The sequence below is a fragment of the Scyliorhinus canicula genome, chromosome 20, assembly GCF_902713615.1.
Source record: "Scyliorhinus canicula chromosome 20, sScyCan1.1, whole genome shotgun sequence".
NCBI classification, from domain to species: Eukaryota; Metazoa; Chordata; class Chondrichthyes; order Carcharhiniformes; family Scyliorhinidae; genus Scyliorhinus; species Scyliorhinus canicula.
The window spans coordinates 41,435,952-41,451,143 of record NC_052165.1 but is presented as its reverse complement, the minus strand read 5'-3'; positions in this window follow the sequence as shown (position 1 = coordinate 41,451,143).

Genomic DNA, 15,192 nt, shown 5'->3' with positions numbered 1-15,192 from the left:
TGTTTTTAATCCTGCATTTGTTACACGACTCTGAGCCTTCCTAGAAACCTTGTCAGGACCTGCACCAAAGCCCACCCAGTGCAGTTCCCACTGGAATTGTGGGTGGGGTGGCAGTGGCCCCCAGGAGGCCACTGCATCTAATTTGATCCTGCTAATTAGATTAAAATGAATGCAAATGAGGTGTCATCAGGTCCTCGCCCTTTCTGGATGAGATCCTGATCACGCCAGCTGGAGTAGGCTGGGAGAATGGTAAACTGTTTGGCGCATGGCAAGAATCCCGTTTTGGGGCTCTCCTGCTATTCTGCCAGGATTGGCGCTGCCACAACCCGGCCAGCGAATTGCCCCAATGATGTCAGGAGTTGGCATTATGGCACAAGGACCTAGTTGCATTGAATCGCTCGTGTTCAATGAAAATATTGTGGGCAACTGGCCAAGTTCAAAAAGGTGTGGCATATTTACTATGGAGCTGGATTAACGGATAAATCAAGGAAGGTGCAAGCTTACATTTTACAAAATCTAGCTTGCCCTGCGGCCATTAAGAAGTCTGAGTCATTTGTGTTTCAGGTGGAGGAGGAGAAAGAGAACATTTGCCTGCCAGAAAAGAACATAATACTCGACAGGCACGTGTTTAGCACTATAAACCAAAGATCTGATGAATCAATGCAATCATACACGGCAACATTGTAAATCTTAGCAAAGAAATGTGGGTTTGGCACTCTTATAGTGATATCATGGTTGTGTTGTAATTCACTGACTGACCACGAGGAGTCTCACTAGTATATAAGTGAATGTTAGAGTCAGGTGACCTCAGACTTGCTGGCGGAAGCTGAAGAGAGAGATTGCTTGAGCATTATTTTACTGTTATTAATGTATTGTTTTGTATATAGTTTGCCCACAGTTAATGTTAATAAATTGTTTGTAGCATTAGCTACAAGTATTCTTATAACAAATCAGGACATCCGACAGCCTGCGGAACATGCCAAGACAGGATCTGCCCTCGTCAGCACAATAATTATTCTACAGGTGCACCAGGATCACAATTCCTATGTCAAAGCTCTTTTTCAGCCCAAACATGAAATCAATGTGAGTGCCGCCCTTATGGAATACTGATTAAGAGGGAATTGCCCAATGATCACAATGCTCACAGACTCGGCCCTCTAACATCTGGTCAAATGGTTTGGATTGAGACAAAGCCATGACAAGTTGGCGGTGGTACACAGCCGTGCCCCACAACTGAACAATTACATGATAGCCTCGAACGGCACCCACTACATACAAAACTGGCATCATCTGCTCCATGTATCAGAACCAGCATCAGCAGAAGCCACAGTACCCCAGCCATCCAGCCTAAAGCACAGACCCCCTACATCAATGGAAATAGAGAAGCATCTGGAGCACAGTCAACTGGTAAAAATCACATTCTCAGGGCATATGATTAAACCAAACATGTTCCAGGACTACGTAACAAACTAGTCCCCCAACTGGCCTTCATTTTTCTTCTTGACACAACCAGCTGGGCCAGGGAGGGTGGTAAAGGAGACACAATGTGCGACACACCAGCTGCAACAGCTCAATCTGTATCACACCCGATGTAAATAGTTATGTATTGTTAGCCTGTTCAATCTGCATGTTATAAAATGGTTTTCACACAGTTAGTGATCGCGAACACAGCAATACCTCAGTACCACTGGTTGTCCCAGCTTAAACGGAGAAGATATAGATTGATAGAAGTTCGTGAGTTCTCCCTAGAGTGCGAGCGGAGTATAAGCATGGAGTAGCTGCTCACCTGGTGAATAAACCAGTTAGGGCACGCTCACTATAAAGCCAGAGGGCACTAGTTTTAAGTCCTCGGTTTCTAGTCTTTGGGAACCTCAAACTTATATACACTCCAAGCCACTCACTATCCTGACTTGGAAATATATCGCCGTTCCTTCATTGTCGCTGGGTCAAAATCATGGAGCCCCTTTCCTCCGCCACGTAGACTGCAGTGGTGCAGGAAGATGCCTCACTACTATCTGGTAGGGGCTGGTTTAGCACAGGGCTAAATCGCTGACTTTGAAAGCAAACCAAGGCAGGCCAGCAGCATGATTCAATTCCCGTACCAGCCTCCCCGAACAGGTGCCGGAATGTGGCGACTAGGGGCTTTTCACAGTAACGTCATTTGAAGACTATTTGTGACAATAAGCGATTTTCATTTAATTTCATCTTCTCAGGAGCAATTAGGATTGGGCAATAAATGTTGGCCAAGCCAGCGAAACCCACATCCCATGAATGAATTACAAAAGAATTAAGAGGATATGAGATTGAAAGTTGAGCATGTCATAATATACACATCAGTATATAATGGTGCAGAGACACACACTGACTGACACACTGCAAGACCAATTAACACACACAACACAGCAGCCAATCACCAGTTAGGGCACGCTCACTATAAAGCCAGAGGGCACTAGTTTTCCCACTCATTCAGGATGCAGCCTCTGAGACGGACAGAGCTCGCAGCTAGTAGCAAAAACCTTCACCATGTGCTAACAGTTTAGACTGGTTAGGATAGGCATAGGTCTTCAGTTAATCTAACATAGTATCGGCCCACAGCGCAAGTCTGTTCAACAGTTCTCAGCTTAATAAAATAGTGTTGTACTATTACAAGTGTTGGTAGCCTGTCTATGTTACTGCTAAGGTAAACGCAGTCTCCACAGATCCAGAGTACCCAACACATCATGGTACCAGTACATGATGTTAGAATTTATTAGACTTACCTTCAAGTGATCTGTCTTCGACCAGCAATTGGCCATCCTGCAATATGCACAGCGTCCACCTCCCACCACCGCTCCGCATCACCGGCAACCTCGGTGACAACTGGAAAATCTTTAAACAACGATTCCAGCTTTACCTTGAAGCTACGGACCTGGAAGCTGCTTCAGACGCCAGGAAGATTGCTCTCTTCCTCTCCACGGCCAGGGACCACGCCATTCATATCTTCAACTCTCTCACTTTTGCTGAGGGTGAGGACAAGTCCAAATTCAAGACGGTCCTCCTTTAATTTGACAGTCACTGTGACATCGAGGTAAATGAAAGTTTCAATAGATCCAGAGTACCCAACACATCAGAGCACAGTGTCAAATAGGACACCAACTACACTGTCAGCCTCAGACATTTGCCAGGCCGAAGATGGAGTAGGTTTCGAGGCAACAGTTTGTGGCGAAAATCGAAGACAAATATATCTTCGGTCTTCTTAAATTTCAAATGGAGGAAATTTCTGCTGATTCAACAGATTCAGCATGTCATAATATACACATCAATATTGGACAAGCAGCACAACAAACCAGTGGGAGTGGAGAATAAATAAAAATGGTGGTGACGTAGAGCTGGTGTCATCAACGTATGGAAGCTGGTATTGTGTTTTTGGATCTTGACCCTGAGAGTGTAACGTGTAGGTGAGAAATAGATGAAGCCATGAACACATCCTTGGGGATACCAGGGAGTAGGAGTGGAGCCATTACAGATGATTCTCTGAATATATGGAACCAGGTGAGAGCAGTCCCAATAATAATGGTGAGGCACTGGAGGTCAACTGTGACAAAGGCTGCAGACAGGTCGAGAAGAAGAGGGAAAGTTTACCTTTGTCACAATTACAAGGATATCATTTGCGACTTTACCAAGCGGCATTTGGACAGGATTCAAAGATGAAGGTCTGGGAAAGACGGGTACGGATTTGGGAGGCGCTTAAAGAGGTATGGAGAGGATAGGGAGGTTGTAGATTGGACAGTACTTTGCAAGGACTGAGGGATCAAGGTTGAGTATTTTTGAGGAATGGGCTTATGATGGCAGATTTGAAGAGAACGGGTGAGTGTCTGAGGAAGAGGAAAGATGCAATGGGAGATCTCCTAATCTTGCTTTTAAAATCTTCAATACTTTTAAATTCCATTTCCAGCATTTAAAAAATGTTACATTTGATTCTAAATAAATTTGTAAAGAAATAAGCCGCACAGAATATATGAAATGTTCAACATTTGAGTCATTAAACTGTGCAGAAATCTACCAAGTATCGATGAGGTTTATAACAGGTATAATCACACATTATTAAGTATTCACCACACCTGGCAGATTTTACCAAATTAATCAAAATCATTATGGAGGACTGACTGGGTTTCTGATTAGAGCAGAGATAGCCCAATCTCCCAATCCCCTATTAAAAATAATCAGCTTTTCTCTGCATTAGAACTTCACATTGAAAAAAAACATGCTGCATTTTCTGAGCTTTCATTGAAACGGCATGGTGGTCGTTCAAATCCAGAATCAAACTCTGTGTTGGTCAGCCTGAGATTTAATAATTATCAAGAAAATTGATCACAGGAAACAGCCTGTGAAAAAGAGAGTATTCATTAGATACAATGCTGTTAACACATCAAAAACATCGGTTCCTCTTTAATTATCATTATGGCTCCAATTTGAAAAGGCATTGACACTTAATAATAGTGTCGCTGTCACGTTAAAGTGTGGTGCTAATTATTAGCCCTGCTGCTCCCTGAGACATGTCAGTGAAGAATGGCACCGCAGAATCCGGTCATTAATAAGTGTCATGGTGCAGTGTTCTGAGTTCTGTCTGAACCAGACAGAGATGTATTTCCAGTCTCGACTCTCATGCAAATGGAGGACTTGCTCATTTTCGGCCCTTTACCCCTTCTCGGATTGAAACATGAATGGCCGGGATTTTCTGGCCCCTCTGTGGAGGGATCGGCCGTGGGAGATACACAATGGCACAGCCAAAAGCCCATTGACTTTCGGCGGAAGCGGATGATCCTGGTGATGGGCAGGGCTGGAAAATCCCACCCATAAAATTGATAAGTCTGTCGATCTTACGCTAAATGAAAACTGATGTTAGTGCTGTTCATATATGCAAAATTTTGGAGTGTGTTAATGGAACCACACTGAGAGGTTGATGAAAAACACTGAATGTAGCAGTTTAGTAGTATACAGACATGCAGATAATGATATACAGACAGGCAGCTAATGAACACAGAGAACAGGACATGACCAATGAGCAGGCAGGACACTCAGGGGTGGTATCTCACTATAAAAGGCATGAGGCACTCACACTCCACCTCTTTCCACTGATGAACATCTACAGAGTGAGTCAGGGTGTATGTATCACACCTCCAGCACGTGGCTAAGAGGTAGTCTGGTTCAGTCAGACAGAGTAACCACTACTTAGGTTAGTAGAGAGTTGAACTCATAGAGAACTGTGCCACAGGTTCAATAAATCAGATTGAACTAACTTCAAGGTCTGGAGTATCTTTTGGTTAAAGTTTCAACCAGTTGCAGCCTGTGTTATCCCAGAGTACATAATACATCAATTACGTTAGTGATCCAGAGAATGTGAGGTCAAAGCCTGCTTTGGCAGCTTGAGAATCTTTCGATTCACCGGCGCTGACACCAACAGGGACTGTACCGTTCGGAAGGTCTACACCAAAGCCTCTATGGGACAAGAGAGGCCATTAAACTGAACAGTGACTCACATGAGAGGAGATGTGGCAAATTAAGGAGAAAAGAAAAGGTGATAGAGTAAGGTAGAGATATGAGTAATGATAGCCATAGTGTAACAAGAAGGGACAGAACCTAGAAAGTTAAGAATGCATCAGCAGATAAAGCCAGATTTTACAAGAATGATAAAACATCAGAATTAAAGGCCCTCAATCGATGCAGAATTCATGACAAAATGGATGAATTGATGGCATAGATAGAAATAAATATATATGACCTGATAGTCATTTCAGCAACATGGATGCAAGGTGAGCAAATCTGGGACTTACATATTCCAGATACTTGATATTTTGGAAGGACAAAAAGTTAGGAAATGGTTGTGGGGTAGCTCTGCTAATTAAAGATGATATTATCGGGTTCGATTCCCGGCTTGGGCCACTGTCTGTGCGGAGTCTGTACGTTCTCCCTGTGTCTACGTAGATTTCCTCCAGGTGCTCCGGTCTCTTCCCACAAGTTCTGAAAGACGTGCTTGTTGGGTGAATTGGACATTCTGAATTCTCTATCAGTCGCCGGACTGCGGTGACTCGGGGATTTTCACAGTAACTTTATTGCAGTGTTAATGTAAGCCTACTTGTGACACTAATAATATATTATTATTATATAGAAGTGAGAGGTGGCCTTTGTTTGGCAGATTAAGATATAGAATCAGTTTGGGTAGATATAAGAAATAACATAAGTAAGAAGTCACTTGTGTGAGTGCCTTATAGCCCCCCCTAACAGCAGTTACACTGGAGGACAGGGAATACAGGAATAAATTATGGGGGCTCATCAGAAATGTACCCTAATAATCATGGGTGATTTTCGTTTTTATGCAGATCAGATGAATCCAATTGGCAAAGATAGCCGGAAAGATGAGGGGTGGGATTCTCCAAGCCTCTGCCGGGTCGGAGAATCGGCAACAGACGGCGTGAATCCTGCCCAGCCGCTCCCACGTCGGCTGCCGAATTTTACGGCGCCGGTTTTTGGGCAGGGGCGGGGATCGCGCCGCGCCAGTCGGGGGCCGTTGGCAGTGCCCCCCCCCCAGCAGTCCCGCCGGCGTGGATTAGGCATGGTCCATACCGGCGGGACCTGTTTTGGAGGGCGGCTAGCGGAGCCCTCAGGGCGGGGGGGGGGGGGGAAATGGCCCCGGGGGGGCCCCCACTGTGGCCCACCGATCTGTGGGCGGGCCTATGCCGTGGGGGGCATTTTTTCCCTCTGCGCCGGCTTGTGTAAGGCTCTGCCATGGCCGGCGCGGAGAAGAAACCCCCTGCGCATGCGCAGGAAATACGGCAACGGTTCTGCGCATGCGCCAGAACACGCTGGCGGTCCTGCGCATGCGCCAACTGCGCCGGCCGGCGGAGGCCCTTCAGCTCTGGTTGGCACGGCGCCAACCCCTGCATCGCCGGCCTACCACCTGGAGGTTCATGTCGCTCTTTGGCGCCAGTATAGGCCGCCCGCCAATTCCGGGAGAATCGCGGCCGAGTTCATAGAGTTTAAAGAGTGCATCCGGGAGAGTGTCTTAGAGCAGTACATTCTTGTGCCAACCAGGAGGCAAGCTATTGTAGTCCTGGTAATCTGCAATTAATTCACATTAATGACCTTATAGTAAAGGAGCCTCTAGGCAACAGTGATCACAACATGAGAGAATTTCACTCAGTTTAGGGCAAGAGGTATGGGTCCATGACACTTAAACAAATACAAATGCAAAGGTATAACAACAGAGTTGGCTAAAGTGAATTGGGGATGTAGATGAAAAGGTAAGACAGTAGCAGGGCAGATATTTAAGGAAGTATTTAGTAGCGTTTAGCAAATATATGCTCAATTAAGAAAGAAAGACCCGAGAAGAAAGATACACCGTCCATAGGGGATCAGGGGTTATGGGGAGAAAGCAGAAGAATAGGGATGAGAAAATATCAGCCATGATTGAATGGCGGAGCGGGCTCGATGGGCCAAGTGGCCTAATTCTGCTCCTATGTCTTATGGTCTTATGGTCTTATAGCTAACTATGAATGTTAAGGATAGTACCAAAATGAAAGAAATGCATACAATACTGTGAAAATTAACGGTCAGCCAGAGGATTGGGTAGATTTTAGAAACTAGTGTGAATTCAAAAGATAATAAGGAAGAAGAAGAAGTATGAATGTAGCCACCTGGAGTGGCCACGTCCCGATTCCAAAATCGATACTCACAAAGAGTGCAGGGAAAAATGGACAGCACTAGAAAAACAAGCAGGTGCAAGGTTTCCTGTGGATTGGAACTTGCAGAACCCAGACAGAACTGAAACTATAAGCCATTAGCATAGTAATGAGCTATCTCCAGGGACAAAAAGAAACATTGAAACAATCGGTACCAGGACAGACTTCCCAGCGCCAGCGACGAGAGGCCCGCCAAACACCAGCCAAGTAAGTCTAAGGTCAACGCACGCTACGAGATAGACGCTCCTAGCTACTATTCTATACCAGTTCAAAGCCAGCAGTATCAGAACCGGACAACGGCCATTGTTCCTCTGACTGAGTGGGCACTCAAAGCTAAGTATAGGCTTTTAGTAGTAGTTGTAGTTTAGTGAGTAGAGTATGTGCATGAGTAATAATTGACTGTGTGTGTAATTAAATGTGTATTGATTTCAAACTTACTAACTGGCGTATCAAGTCATTGATCAGTAGTCGGCTTTGAACCCTGTGGTGGTATCAGAAAGATACCTGGCGACTCTTGACCAAAGGTAATTAAAACAGAGCAAATTAAGGGAAAGCATAATGAGCAACATGAGCAAAAGCTAACTAGTAATATAAAATAGGTTGTAAGAGCTTCTATAAATGTTTATAAAGGAAAAGAAAAGCTGGAGTGAGCATTGGTCCTTTGGCGGATGAGACTGGAGAATTAATTATGGAAAACAAGGAAATGGAGGAAGTGTCTCTCTTCATTGTTGAAGACACAAAAAAATCTCAAGAGAATTTGAAAATCAAGACCAGAAAGGGAGAGAGGAGCTTAAAACAATCACCATCACTGGGGAAAAGGTACTAATAACATTATTAGAAATAATGACCGACGCACCCTCTGGACCTGATGTCCTGCATCTTAGGGTCTTAAGAGAAGTGGCTATAGGGATTGTGCACTGAGAGTCGGTGAGGATATGTTCCCCACCGATTCTTCAGTGCCCCCGCCATCAGAAAAATTCAGGTCAATAGTTTTGGTCTCCTTATTTAAGAAAGGATATAATGATATTGGAGACTGTTCAGTCAAGGTTCACTCAACTGATTCCTGGGATGTAGGGGTTATCACTGGCCCATCATATCTGTACCAATTACTCTCACTGCCCTCTCCTCATAGTGCTGCATTGTTTCTCCAATTCTAGTACCTGAAATGGAGTAACCTGCAGAGCAATGGACCATGTGCTGCCAAGTGGGGTGGGTTAGGTGGCTTGTTCTTCGACCAGCAGGGACGCAATGGTCTGAGTGGCCTCTTTCTCTGCCACACATGTCCTATGATTCTATTTTATTTGTCCAATTCCTTTTTTGAAAACGACTGTTGAATCTGCTTCCGCGCTTTCAGGCAGCACACTCCAAATCTGTAAAACTAAATCATCCTCACCTCCTCGCTTGAAACCCTCCCCCATCCATCCGGTACCATTTATTTCATATTGCCTCTCTTCTTTTTTCCTACCAAAATGAACCATTTCACACTTCCCTGCATTAAATTCTATCTGCCATGTGTCTGCCCATTTCACCAGTCTGTCCGTGTCCTCCTGGATTCTGTTACTGGTCTCCTTCCTGTTTACCACATTTCCCAGTTTTGTGCGGACAGCAAACTTCGAACTGTGCCCTTTACAACTGTCCAAGTAATTATGCATGTCAAAAAAAGCAGTGGTCAATGCGATGTTCAATCGTTCAATTGGGCTGATTTCGATTTTGCATGTCTGCTTACTATTTGTTGCAACCCCCTCGGGGGCCAAGGACTATGCTCGATAAGATTTCCCCGCCTTTACCACAGAGCATGAACTCCTCCCCACCCCCGGTAATTGGGGGTGGGGCTTCCCCTTAACAAGGGGAGCCTCTCAGCGTAAAAACCCCAACCTGACTGCAGGTCAGGGAGGGTGGCCTTCGGGGACAGGAGTTGTTGCTTTTGTAATTATTGTGTATTACCGTAATAAACCTTTGTTCATTCCTATCGTACCGTGCATTCCTGCGTCTCTTCGGTTGGATTCTATACTATTGATGCTCACAATGTTTGATCGGTTAACCCTGGTGCGGAGATGGCATGAGTGCTGCCATTTTGTGACTGCGGAGCTACCTTAAAGCACTGTTAATAGAGTTTTTAGACACACAGAAACTAGTGTTATCTCTGCAGAGATCGCAGACATAAAATAAACAACTGTCCTGACCGTAGCCCCTGGGGAACAATGCTCCAGTCTGAAAAACAGGCATTTGTCACTACTCTCTGTTTTCTGTCCCTTGGATCCACACAGTCACTCCCCATGAATTCCGTGGCTTTTACCATCAAATCTTGTCCAATGGACCCGATTCTAACCCTTTTAAGTGAATGGCTTTCGAGTAAGCTATGGATCTAACTATAAAATCATAAAATGGCCATTGAGCCAAGGGACCTGGTTCAAATCCCATCAAAGCATCTGGTGGAGGTTGAACTTGTTTCATAATTATTATTCTTCCATGGGATGTGGACATCACTAGCATTTGTTGCCCATCCCTAATTGCCCTTGAACTGAGTGGCTTGCTCAGTTATTTCAGAGGGGTAGTTTCTTGCTGTGAGTCTGGAGTCACATGTAGGGCAGACTGAGTAAGGACGGCAGATTTCCTTCACAAAGGACACTAATGAACTAGGTGGGGTTTTACCACAATCGCTGATAACTCCATCTTCACAATTGAGACCAGCTTGAAAATTCCCCACCAATTAACGGAATTTAAATTCCACCAGTTGCCATGGTGAGATTTGAACCTACATCCTCAGAACATTAGCCAGGGCCCCCGAGATTACTAGTCCAGTGACATTACCACTGTTCTACCGGCTCCCCTTTGTCACCAGACTGGAGTTGAACACTAGTCTTAAAAAAAGGCTGCAGTACTTATTTGCTCAGTAATCCAAATTCTGTGGTTTAATTTAAACAAACAAACAGTTCGAGTTCAAAGAGACATAAACACACATTGAATGTCAGCAATGAATATAAAATTGTCAAGGAGCTTGAAACCCGAGTTTTGCCTCAGAAATATTTTCAAGTGTCATTCAGAAACTACATATTTTATAGACTGCACTTTGAATCGATTCACACTGTGGGAAGTGGGAAACGACTAATTCTGAATCACTGCGCTATCTTCGCACGTATATATGTCACACAAATTAAACTTTACAGGAAACCTGACAAAGAGGAATGCACGCCACGGGTTGTAATGAAATAAGCAAGTTCTTTATGTTCTACAGTGGTTAGAAACGTCATTAAAACATAATACCATTGGCTTCCAAAACAGAATTTGATGCATGAAAATATAGCAGATGCATACCAGATTATTCCAGAAGGTGCTTTGGTACAGTTTCCTGTTTCATCTCTGTCATGACCCCCACACGACCACAGGGAAACTACTGTTGGTCCCCCCATCGGACTCGTGGAGTACAAGCTTCCCAGGTAGGACGCAGAGGTCACCCAGCTGGAGCTCGTTAAAGACTACACATAAAAGCCGGCCCAAACAGGGCCTGGAGTTGCTGGTTGTCTCAATAAGGGCTGGATTGGGAGAGAGTTACTGCCATGGGCAGAGTATTGTACCTAGTTCAATAAATCCCTTGTTCCACGACCGCTGGCTTGCTCAATTTACTAACATCTCTGAGTCTGAAAACACTCCGCAACTTCAACATCATAAGGAACAGGCTCTTACCACATGCCAGCCTGTCCTCATTTTCCTGAATGACAAACAGTAACACCAAATCCAGAAAAATAAATTCATCAAACTAATATTTTTTCAGTGTTGATGAAGTGAATCTTGACTCACTCTTGTGCAAATCCTCAATACCCACGTGCTAGTGCTTTCTTGCTCCAACCTTTGGGGGAATTGTCCCAGAAATCGACAATGTCTGATGTCAGGTGAGGAAAGCAGCATTGAACCCACCAATGCCAATGGTGGGGTCCATCGTATTGTGTGGAATTTAGGGCAAAATATGAACAGGCACGGGTTTCACATTGTATCGCTGGCAGGGTTGCCTCTGACTTGGCCACCCAGCAGTGACCTTAGAAATTCATTAATCCGGGCACCTCTGCCCAGAGCCTAGGAAGCTGCTGGGAAGTGATAACTGTCAAAGCTAGAAAACATTCTGACCCCACTCTGGGTGAAGACCACCGAGCAGGGAAACCAATCCAGCATTGCAGGCTGTGGTTAGCACTGCTGCCTCACAGCGCCAGGGACCCAGGTTCAATTCTGGTCTTGGGTGACTGTCTGTGTGGCGTTCATACATTCTCCTCATGTCTGCATGTGTTTCCTCCGGGTGCTACGGTTTCCTCCCACAATCTAGAGATGTGCAGGTTAGGTGGGGTTATGGGGATAGGGTGGAGAGTGGGCCTAGGTAGGGTGCTTTTTCAGAAGGTCAGTCCAGGCTCGATGGCCCAAATGGCCTCCTGCTGTACTGCAGCGGCTCTATGGATTCTATGGTCAGCGCCAAGGCCCTCCCAAGAAGGCCAACCACCTAGTGCCGGAAGAGGATGAATGAACTCTTCTGTTCCACCAGGACAAGTCATTCTTCTCATCATTTCCAACTCACACATTGATAGACCCATGACACATCCAAAGGGATCTCATTCAGTGCCAGCTCAAGTGACACCACCACTCACTGTCCCACACACAAATTCATTTCCCCAGGTCATGTTATCATCCCATCCATGGCTCCACTCACCACGCATACATGCCAGGTATCCTTATCATCTTCCCTGGCATACATCCTCCTTACACTCTCTCCTACTAACTTCTTGCAGGACAAACTGGCACACAACCAAAGGGAGAGGTCCCAGACTGGTGGAAGAATGCCCGAACCCAAAGTTCTCACAGACTTTGAGAAGAGAGCAATTCAGCTGGACAGCGGGGGTGTAGGCCATTCATGAGCTGACAGTCAGTTCAGTGGCACGCAACCAAGTGAGGTTCCTGCACTGCAACATCTATCAGACACACATACTGTGAGTGATATCTCCTGTTTCACAAGCCCCGGCCATGCAGTAATGATCTTCCATTTTTTTCACAAGCACATCAGGGAAGTAACCAAGGGGGCTCAAGCCAGGTCCTGGAATCCAACCCTGAGAACAGCACAGACGAGCAATCTACAGGCACCAAATTTGTTGACCCATCACAGCACTTGCCCACACCTCAGTGGGACCAGGTTTTAGAGTAGCTTCGGTGTCACAATCTGGTGAGCACATCGCACTGCCTGATCCATAGCAGCTGGAGGCAAGGACAGCCAGCGTGCCAGCGCTCAGAGGCTTGCTGGAGGTTGGGAATATGCTGAGTCCGAGTCAGATGAGGAACATCTGGACTTGGTCGTGCCTCAGTTGCTGAAACTGCAAAAACAAGCTGGGGACATTGGGCAGGGGTGTCTGCTGCATTGCATGATGGAGGAGTCCGTTCACCTTCAGACTGAGGTGACAGCACAAACAAGCCAAATGCCAGTGTCAGCCTAAGTAGGGTGGCAGTCACCGTGGGGCATTTAGTCCAGAAGAACTGTCCTGCACTGCTGCAGGAGCTAAACTCCATGGTGCTGGTATCCATCAGTATCAACATGAGGGGGGTAGGGCTTTTCAAGCTCACTCCAGCTACCCCTCCCTCTCAAGGAAGCAGCTAGGGGCCTTCAGGCACCCATAGGGAGAAGGATGTGCACGGGCACCCACCAGGCCCCTTCTTTTCAGGAGAAAAGTGCAGCTCCTCCATCTCCTCCTGAGGCATCTCCTCCCCAATGCAGCGCCAGGTTATGTAGGGTGCAGCAGGGAATGATGATGTGTGACACCTTTGTAAGGGCCACAAGGAATCCAGCACGGGTTTGTGGAGTCAAACAGAAAGTAACTTTATTTACAACAATATGTACACAGTACCAGTAATTCACTACTGGTTCCCTCTCTAGCCAGTACCACACTGACCAGCTCTATTTATCCAGCTGCACTGGTAATGATTTCGCGCGCCCCCCCACCTCATTGAGGGAGCTCATATTCCTCAGGGAACATTGGGTAACAATTGTCCCCAGCCAATAGGATCCACGCAGGTTATAACAGACACCATCTGTGGATTGTATGGTAGGGCTCTAGCAGCCTGGTCCAGGCACCGGAACCTCATTTTCAGTATCACTGGGCTTTGCTCCATCAAAGTTGTAGTATGAGCTTCGTTCTTCCTCCTCTCTCCTACACTCTGAGGCCTCCTCCGCAAGGGCATCATCAGCCACGTTGTCAGTGCACAACGCGTGTCCCCGAGGAGCCAACCCTGCAACCTCGGGGGACCCTGGACAATATCAGGGATCTGAGAGTAGCTGAGAACAATGTGGACACTCCTTGGAAATCATGTGCAAACCTGGACTAACTCCTTTAGCAAGCTAGCCCACAGATAAATCTTTAAATAGAGGTTAAGATCATGTTATAATAGGGGTGAAGATCCAGTGACAATGAAGGGACGGCGATACAGATCGTGGACGCCCTCCACACTGTATTTTGCGACCGGCCCGCATGGCCGGAAGCTCCAGTCCTGCCGCTGTCAACAGGTGTTCCTTTTGTTCTCACTCTCCATCGCCAGAAAGTCCATGTCGGGGGGGTGGGGGGGGAATCACCATCTGTGGGACGGGACTATCCCACCAGCAAAAACGGCCACAAAATTTTGTCCATGATTAGAATATTAACAACAGACCCTGTTTCAGATGGGATCCTAGAACACAAGGGAACTATCAGTTGACAATGTGGCAGTAAGGACATTTCCAGAAGAGGTCAGGCACAATAATGGAATGAAGGAAATTGGCAAAAGAGCCAGAAGTGGGAGGTGAGGAAAATACTTGTACACAGCAAGTTATGATCTGGAATACATTGCCTGAAAGCGCGGTGGAAGAAGATTCAATGATAACATTCAAAGGGAAATTACATAAATCATAGATTCATTGAATCATAGCATCCCTACAGTGCAGAAGGAGGTCATTCGACCCATTGAGTCTGCACTGGCCTTTTGAAAGAACACCCTAACCTAGGCACAATCCCCTGACCTATTCCAGTGACCTCATCCTGAGGCGGCATTTAGCACTGCCAATCCACCTAACCTGCACATCTTTGGAGAATGGGAGGAAACCGGAGCACCCAGAGGAAACCCAGTCAGACACGGGGAGAACGTGCAGACTCCACACAGACAGTCATCCAAGGCCTGAATTGCACCTGGGACCCTGGCGCTATGAGGCAGCAGTAATAACCACTGCAAGGAATAAATACCGGAATGACATAATGTGCAGGGGCTGTGGGGAAAGAGCAGGAGTGGGGCTAATTGGAGAGCTCTTTGAAAGAGCTAGCACGAGCATGATGGGCCAAATTTCCCCTTCCTGCTATAAAATTCCATGAGGGTTCACATCTGGAGATTGCTTCTCCTATAATAATTATTCACCCAACAAGAGGACATAATCAGAAACAATTAACAACATTTGCTCCGTTAATTTTGCTTGAATTTC